The sequence below is a fragment of the Phacochoerus africanus genome, chromosome 11, assembly GCF_016906955.1.
Source record: "Phacochoerus africanus isolate WHEZ1 chromosome 11, ROS_Pafr_v1, whole genome shotgun sequence".
NCBI lineage: Eukaryota > Metazoa > Chordata > Mammalia > Artiodactyla > Suidae > Phacochoerus > Phacochoerus africanus.
In genome coordinates, this window is record NC_062554.1 from 34,509,833 (window position 1) to 34,519,991 (window position 10,159).

Here is a 10,159-nt window from a genome sequence, read left to right on the forward strand (position 1 = left end):
TTATCAAGGAACATCCTTAAGGAACCAATCTCTTTGCATTTTTTAATGCCATCCCTGGAGTGTCAGCTTAATCCTTAGACTAGTTTTCTTGTTACGATAAGGTGGCTGCAGTGTTCTAAGAGACATCTATACCCAGAAAAGGAAATAAGCCACAGAAAAAAAGGGGCCATGTTTTTGGGGAGTTTCCTTTAAGAGTAATTAAACATTTAGCAGAAGCCATGTGGTAGACTTTCACATTTCATTAATTAGAGTTATGTCAAATGCTCATGATTAAACTTGTCACTGCCAAAGACAGCTTGGGAATGTCAGGACCTGTTGTCAAAGGATGCAGTCCACCTACTCTAAATTGCATAGCCTTGTGGAGGAGGGAAGATAATTGAACAAACCAGAGTTTTGAAAATAAGGAAGAAGGAGAAAGAGGTGTGTGGTTATGGATGTTGGGTAGATACCCACGAGTGACTGCTAAAACCACGACTGAAATTTTTGTGGTAAATATTTTGAGTTTTAAATTATTAATGCCAACACTCATACCAAATTAATTTCAGATATATAGTAACAGAAATAGGACATTACTGGGTTTGTTTTTTTTTTAAAGTGAAGCATAATTTTTCAAGGACAATGAATTTCTTGCTTTGTTTTTTTTTTAACAAAGTTAAATTGTTTTATACTGATGTATTTTGATAGTTTTAAAATCAACCCTTTAATATTATACACAAAATTTTACAGTCATATCTTGAAGATATAAGAAAACTGATATAAATCAAACAAAAAAAAAGGGAGGCCTTGATTTCTGGTTTTTCTTTCCTCTTGTTTTCATGGTACTTAATGTATTTCTCAGACAATAGGAGACCAGCAAATCAATTTCCAATCCTATTTTCTTAAAGATTTTGACTTTGCTTTGCAACTCTCATTATTTTGTTCATCATTTTGCACACTATCATACAAATATGCACTTGATCAACAATTAATATGATTGGAAATTCAAATAATTTGAGAGCTGGAAAGTAATTCATATGTGATAAGTCCAAATTCTTTCATGTTATAGAAGATACAACAAGCACAAAGATCAGAAATCTTAGTAATACCCATTCCTATTCTGTCAACAAATATTCAGTGAGTGTCTACAGAGTAGACACTGGAGTGTCACTGTGAGGTAGATGACAAGTATTATGATAGTGTTTACATAATATAATATTATGTAATATTATTCACCATAATAGTGGTGATGAGAAACAGGCAGTAAGTAAGAAGTAGGAATTAGATAATTACTGAGAAAACAAGATAGGGAAAACAGGAATAAATCGGATGGGGCATTAGGTGATCTCTTAGACCTCAAGTAGGAGAAACGTGAAGGGAATGAAAGAGAACATTCTTGGCAGAGGGAACAAGAAGATCAAAGACCCAGAGGTCAGACAAAGCTCGGTCTGTTCAAGTAACCACAGAAGTCAATGTAAGTGAAGGAAACTGAATAGTCATGGTGGACAGCTTAGCGGTCATCTAAACTAATGTCTGGGATGTAGGCTAGGAGCAGACTATGAAAGACTTTTTTAAAAATTTTATTTTAATGTAGTTCCCATCGTGGCTCAGTGGAAACAAATCTGAGAACAGGTTTGATGAGAGAACACAGGTTCAATTCCTGGCCATGCACAGTGGGTCCAGCTTTGCCACAAGCTGTGGTATAGGTTGCAGTCATGGCGTAGATCCTGTGTTGTTATGGCCAGCAGCTAGAGGTCTGATTCAACCCCTAGCCTGGGAACTTCCATATGCTGCAGGTATGACCCTAAAAAGACAAAATAAATAAATAAATAAGAGTAAGCTAAAGATATTAGAGGATTTTACCAGGAGAAGGAATGGTTTGATTTACCTTCTTAAGAGATTACTCCAGTTTAGCTGTTACCTTGAAATGAATTAAAGAGTGGCAACAATGGAAAAGAGAAAAATCAGTTATACAGCTATTGCAGTAAGTCTAGGTATAACATCATGATGACTTGGACCAGGTTGGTAGCTGTATAATTTGTAAAAAAAACTCTTGCATTCAAGATATTTTTAAAAGATAAGGATTTACCAATGGGTTAAAAGTTATTAAAAATGAAGAGGTAAAGCACAGATTCTAGTTTTCTGGAATTATAAAGGTGGATAAGATGCCATAGGAATCAAGTGCATGTAGGAAAAATTCCTAATATGTAGAAGCCCATAATAGAGCCAAGTGTAGATGACAGCTGGCAATTGATCATGTGAATCTCTGTACTTACAGAGGGGAAGAGGCTCGGATCAAAACTCTGAGATATGTCATATTAGAGACTGGGCAGAAAGCAAGTGAGGACAGGAGACAAAGAAAGAGAAGCCAGTGATGGAGAAGATAGTAGGAAAGTGTGGTACTATTGCCAAGAGAAGAGAGATTTATTTCAATAGATAGAAATTTGATCTGATAGCATAAAGATCATTCTGACATTTGACAAATCAAATCAGTAGATTAGAAAGACAGAAGCCAGATTACAGGAAACTGACAAATGCATTAGAGGTGAGGATATAGAGACAATACATGAAGACAATGTCTTTTTTCAAGAAGAGTAATATTGAAAAGGAGTAGAGAATTGTGGCCATATTTGATAAAATATATGCTGGTTCATCGATTGGTGTAGGTGTGTAACAATGAAGAGGACAATCCTTGTTCTCAAAAAGCTAAAAAGTAGTGAGAGAAATAAGCAAGTAAACACATGATATGAATAGTGCGTATACACAGTTAAGTGCAGAATGGTACCGTAATCTGTGAGAAGTGGTAAGACTTTGCAGGTCAGAGTAATTTCCTAATCCTACTAGATGTGAACAAGCTGAAGCCTCAGAATTAGGAGACATTAACCAGGAGAAAGATATATGTGGAAGAGGATAACATGGCGGGGAAGGTAAATATTCAGAGGCAGGAAAATTTAGAGGCTGTGCCTGTAACATGACCAGAAGGGAGCAGTGGGATTGAATGAATTCCCAACTTCCTAGTACGGCTGGAGCACAAGCCAGGAGGTGAGGAGTGGTGAAAAAGGAGATTGCAGAAGGAAAGTGTGCTTGTACATGTTTCTGTGCTGGGGGCCCTGAGGTAGCTGTAGCTGGGGGCTGGTCTGATATGACAGAGAAGGGAAGGAAGAAGGGAGAGGCTCAATATGGATCAAGGCAGAGATAGGGCCATTATTAAATGTTATGAAGTTCACACAAAAGATTCTTTAAAATAATGTTAAAATAACACCAGACCCACCTCCCTCATTAGATATTTTGAAATAGTTTGTAAATAAGCATTACATTAATGCTAATGATGACATAAGATATGGGGGAGAAAGTGGCATTAATGTTGAAATCATAGGTTCCCTTAAACACTCTTTTCCCCTGGCTCACCCACTTGGAAAGTGAAGTAATACTTGCAGGAGATGCAGTTTTACTATTTTAATAAAATATAGTAAGTTTTCTTAGTTTTTCATGATTATGGTATAATGATGGATAGTATAGTACACAGAAACATATATCACCAAAAATACATCCTACATCAATGAATCACTAACTTATATATTTCTTCTGGAAAAAAGAAAAACACAAACAAAAAGCATATGTATTATGGACATTACATGCTATTAAGATTTCTCCTAATATCTAACATAATATTTCCTTTATAATTATTTCCATAGATGTGGTGTTTACTTCAACCAGACCAAACTTTATTAAGAAATCTAGATATAAATTAATGTATTAAAATTAAGTGCAATGTATCTAAACAATAGGCATTTCCATTTACAGTATGATTTTTACATTTATATATTTCCATTGTTTAAACATAAAATAGTCTTAGTAACAAATGTCTCTACCTGGAAAAATCAGAGAGATAAAAATAGAATCACTAATCTATTCCCAACTTTATATGATATAAAAATTATTACCTAACCTAACAATTCAGCAATAGATTTTTCATCTTTCACAATAAACACATCCAAAGGAAAATTCTGCAAGCCTGAAAATCTTGTTTTTTTTCCTATAAAAAATAGAATTTACCTGGTACTAGTTATCCTATAGTGTTGATTTTGAAACTCATTAGAATTCAGAAAAATTTCTAAAAAATTTAGTAAAAGCTTTAATTTTTTAACATGATGAATGTCAAATTTAGAAATAAATGTGGAAAATCTTTTATATAGGGCATTTATGAAGTCTATGTTCTTGTTTTTTGTTTTTACTGTATGCTAATAAATTCTGCCTTGGTAGAATTCCATATTTTTAAAACATCTAGTTGTTTTACTAAAATATAAGTCATTCCTGTATCAACAAATATCACCAGATCTGCAAAATCTGAAGCATTCTCTTCCAAGGGATAAATTAGAGGCCTTGTCATGGACTGAAATAAAATCCAATAGGTTTATAAATAACTGATAATAATATCTTAGACTGATAGTCACTACTTACAAGATTATTCTATGCTACATATATGCATATGCTATGCTGTAACTTGTTACAAATAAGAAACTGACACAAGAGGTTAAGTAACTTGTTAATATCACAGAGTGATGAGTGTTATAAGCAGAATTCCTTGATAAAATACAGGACACTGAACCAAGTAAATTCAAATTTCAGATAAGTAATGACACTTTCTTCATATAAATGTGTTCCAAATAGCCTGCTGAATATAAAATTAGATTTCAAAACATACATTGATTATCTGAAATTCAAACTTAACTTGATATCCTGCATTTTTATTTGCTAACTCTGGAAATAAGTGGGATGGAGACTTATAGCTGGTCTGTCTAGCCTCAGAGGCTGTACTCTTTCCCATTACCCTGAACCATTACTCCCTCTAGCAGATAAAAGCTTGATTAGAAGAAACAAACAAAAAAACCTAGGAGCAGGAGTACTTGAAATCAAATACTGGGCAAGGAAAACTTGAAGACAAGTAATATAGCACAAAAATTCTTCATTTGCTCATTCCTTATTATCACTAACATGGCTGTAATCTCTGCTGTATATAAGGAGCTTCCTATGTGCCAGACCCTATGTTTCTTGCTCTATGTACATTAATTCATTTAACTATTGGAGATTTTATTTCCATTTAACATTGAACTTCAGCGAGGTTAAGGGGCTCTTCTAATGCCACACAGCTGGGGCCTGGTTTGAAGCCAAAACAAGTGTTCCATGATGAAACTTAAACTGCAGTTTGTACCATTTAACACTACTAGCCAGTGGTTCTCAAACTTTAGCATACAGCAGAGTCACGCTAAGAAGTATATCAATGACCCAGAGGTGGGCTAGTTAAAACACAGATTGCTAAACCTCATTCCCAGAGTTTCTGACCAACAAGTGTGGGACTCAAGAATTTACATCTTTTAACAAGTTCCTCGGTGATTCTCAAGCTGCTGATCTGAAGTTTTTTGTTTTTTTGTTTTTTGTTTTTTTTTTTTGAGAACCACCTGACATTTGCAATTCTGTGTCAGGTTTGTCTTAGTCCATTTGATTGCTACAACAGGATATCACAGACTAAATGTCTCATAATCCTGGAGGCTGAGAAGTCCAAAGCCATGGCTCCAGCAGATTCTGTGTCTGGTGAGTTCCCACTTCCTGGTTGGTAGATGGCTGTTCTCTTCACCAGAAAGAGGGGTGAGAAATCTCTCCCGGATCCTTTTTAAAAGGGCACTAATCCTATTCTTATGCCCCTAGGATTAATGACCCTTCCAGTGCCCCACCTCCTAGTAGCAATACACTGTGGAGAAAGTTTCAACATCCGAATTTTGGAGGAACACATCCAGTGTAACAGGATTTCTTTCTACTAACTCTGCAAATGTAAATGAAATGGAGTTTAGAAAACAGAAGCTGTAAGAAGATAAACCTTCCTTCTGTGAAGATGACAAAGGGCAGCTCGATGAGCATCTAAGACACTTTGTGGCACCTACATGGCATTTTGAGACTGTTAAAGTGAAACTTGGAGAGCATAAGCACAGCAGGCAATTTATGGCTCAGAGGGATCTAATTCAGGGACCGGGAAGAAATTAGTTTATTACCAATTTCATATGTTGCATATGTAAGCTGGTTCTCCTTCTAGAAAAAACTGTAGAAGGACTTAAGGACTATTTTTTTCTTCACTTTGGCTTTTTGAAGATAAAGTTTTCCTCTTTGGCGTGAAATAAAATGTCTGCAAAACCCATCAGGTATTAATATTTGTTGCTAGTATTAGCCTAGCCTTCCCCTTAGGCAATTTGGGATTGTGTAAAAAAATATTAAAAATCTATCATAAGATCTGACCCAGCAATTCTCCCTTTAGGTAGTTGAGATAAGAAAATTATTAAATTTTGACAGATTTATAAAGATATTATCACAGTATTGCTTCTCATAGAGGCAGTTGGTAACAAGCTAGATGGAACCTTTTACTGAAGCACCTCCTATATTACCCTTCCTCTGCTCCACTTGCCAGCTCTGTTGGTCTTCTCACTTTCCTAAACTGGCCAATCTCCTCTTCAATCCAGAGCCCTATAGACTGGCTCCTTCACCCTTCTCACATGTCACCTTAAGTGACACTTCTCTGTGTTTTTTCTAGTTCCTATACTTATCAAAATTAGTTATATGTGCATGTCATTGATTTATATATAACCGTTTACACCTGACCCATAATCTCCATGAGGGTAGTGGTCACGTCTGCTTTCAAGCAGGTCTCAAACAGAGCCTAACACTTAGTAAGCAATAAGTAGTTACTAAATAAATTAGTGGATAAATTCCTTTCTAGATTTGGTTTCATAAAATTTACGTTTCAGAATTCTGTAAAATGTCTAGATTATTTGCTGTAAAATGCCTTATATTGTGCAATTGCTATTCTCTAGGAGACATGTTATTAACTCCTGATTTTTCTTAAAATGATTCGATTACTTCTCTGCTTTATAAAAGAAAGCAATGCTTAATTAGTAGACAGGTTAAACTGGAACTTCCATTTGCCTGTTACATTTTCATTAACCTCACTAATCAAAGAGAATGCAAATGTTATCTTTCAGGCATAAGTCTTTTGAAGATTCAAAGGAAAAGAGGAGATGTGCATTGCATTATATGCATTTTTATGTCAGTGCCTTAAGCCTATGACTACTTGCAGGGGATATCACCGTAGACTCGATGTTGATAATCAACTGAAAAATTAAAAATTAGCCCTTAATAGAGAAACAGGTTTGTCCCCCAAACAAACAAAAATCAAAACAAAAGCAAAAACAATGTTCATGTGAAAGTGCTAGAAAATACACTAACTTAAGGTACTTTTCAGTAAAGCAATCAAATACCCCACACTAACAATTATAAGCTTTGGTTGTTCTGGGCAATTCAGTGTCTCTCCATGTTTGGACAAATTGTTCTACACTTATAGTGCTATGCTCTTTCTTAATGTCATTCAGTTCACTTTTTATTAATTCTATTGCATTTATATAAGTTTAAAGCCTGTACGTCCCTGTAATGTTTAACTGAATGCTTTGCTCATAAGCCCTTTGAAGTATCTTTAAAATGAGCCTGAAAAAATAGAAGAAAAAGTTTAGAGGGTTTAGCTTTATTTCTATGTTTGCAGTGTCTGAGTGTAAACCTATTACATTTGTTCGTATTTTATAAAATATAAGGGTTAGCTTGATTGTTGGGGCCAGGTAGGCATGCACAAAAACCATAGGGCAGACTGTCAGGAAGAGCAGAATGGAGTCCTGGGCCACAAGCTCAAGCTGCAATCCATAGGATGGATTTCTTCTTCTTCAGGGAAGTCTTAGTTCCCTTAACTCCTTAAATTTGGCATACCTCATTTTTCTAGGATAATCTTTCATCATTAAAGTGAATTTATTATGAACTTAATACCATCTGCAAAATATTTCACAGAAACAACTAGTTCAGTATTTAATTGAATTACTAGGATTACAGCCTAGCCAAATTGACATGTTAAACTAACCATCACACCAGTATTCTCATGAGAACTAAAATAACTGTGCCTTGAATAATAGTAAGTAGAAAAAATTTCAACCAAAACATGTTCTCCAAATTCCCTTTCAGCTCTACATTATGAAAAACAAGAGTTACCCAAAGAGAAATACCAAGATTTCTGCCTCATGTTACAGGTTGCTAGAAGGAAGACAGTGAATCAGAATTAAGATGATAAGAGTTTCAAGAACTATTGGAATGAAACCTTCTTTTAGACATATTAACACTTTGTGAAATTTCAGTGGTAAAATATCAAAATCTTGAAAAGTAGGAAAATACAAAGAATGTGTATGAAATGGATTTTTCCAACCAGATCCTTCTTAAAAATGTCTGATTTTCTTTTATCTATTTTAATGCCAGACTTTCAATTATCTGCAAATTTGTGAATATTTCATGAATACAATTTTTTTTTCTTCAGAAAAGTGGACTTATTCAGGATCAACATAGAATGGTAACTCTGGGTCTGCGACCCTGGCAAGGTGAGCCGCATGCAAGTCCCTGCATGACAAGGAAGATGAAACTTCTTTTTTTTAAACACACAGTAGAAGTTTATTTCTCTCTTACATAGACTCAGTTGGGAAGTAAGCAATTCAGGAATGAGATGGAGGGACAAACAACTCTAGGGATCATGCCTCCCCGCTCACCACCCGACAACCCAAGCCCTTAACGGTAGTCCCCATGCTTGTGGTCAGAGGGGCTGCTGCAGCCCCAGCCATCATGCTATGGTTCAAACCGACAGAGGAAGGAAAGGGCAGAGGCAGGGTCTGCCTCCTCCGTTTTAAAAATACTTTCAAGATACGTCACCCAATTTTTCTGCTTATGTCTCAGCCAGGGTTGAGTCACAGGATCACACAGAGCTCTACGACAGATGCGGAGATACGTTTGTTGCTGGGTAGCCACAGGCTTTTTTTTTCTTTTTTTCTTTTTTTTTTAAGTTTTATTGAAGTATAGTTGATTTGCAAGGTTGTGATAATTTCTGCCATACAACAAAGGGCCTCAGTTTTACATGTACACACATCAGATTCTTTTCCCATATAGAATATCACAGAATATTGGGCAGAGTTCCCTGTGCTGTACAGCAGGTCCCCGTTGGCCATCCATTCCATATACCAATGTGTATATGCCAATTCCCAACCCACAGTCCAGCCCTTTCCCTCTCCCCCACCTATGCCTTTTGTTTTCAAAATCTGTGATTCTGTTTCTACTCTACAAATAAATCCCTTTGTATCCCTTTTTTTTTCTTTTTTCAGATTTCCTTCCCTAGCCTCTCTTTTGTCTCAACTTGAGATCTTGGATTTACATATTATTTTATTACTATTATTATCTGACTTTATTCTGCCTTTTAGTCAAGACTTTATGTATCACTTATAAGTGGAATCTAGTAAAAAAAAATGATACAAAATAACTTATTTATAAAATAGAATCAGGAATTCCCATTGTGGCTCAGTGAGTTAAGAACTCGACATAGTGTATGTGAGGATGCAGGTTCGACCCCTGGCCTCACTCAGCTGGTAAAGGATCCGGCATTACCTCAAGCTGTGGCATAAATCACAGATGTGGCTCAGATCCAGCATTACTGTGGCTGTGGTGTAGGCCGGCAGCTGCATCTCCAATTCAACCCCTAGCCTGGGAACTTCCATATGGCACCAGTGTGGCCCTAAAAAGCAAAAAGCAAAACAAAACAAAATAAAACCAAAAAAAAACTATAAGAGACGAGAATTTTTTAAAACTCACTGTTTATATGATGTGTTATGGAACAATATTAAAAATTTATTAATTTTCTCCAATAATATATGTATTTCTTGAGCTGGGTAGTGGTCACATGAGGGTGTTAGTCAAAAATAATCACACCATTTCCCTCAATCTGTTCACTTCTTGTATGTATTTTTTACTTAGGTTAAAATGTTTGCTTTTAAAAATTCAGAGAGATAAGGTGAATGTAGATCAAAGATGACTTTGAAATTCTTCGATTAGGTGACAGGGGATAGGAAGTGGCTGATAGGAAAAAAGGAACATTAGTAATGAATCTGGCTTAATTCAATGTGGTATTTGTTAAATTTAGACTGAAAGAGACATGCGGAGGGGGAGGCGAAGTGGCAGAGAAAGAGGAGAGGAGAAGGAAGGGGAGGTATTAATTCTCTCATTAATAGAGAGAGAATGAAAGGACATTAAACTGGGTCTTTCTGTCTGAACAGCCTCATTTCAA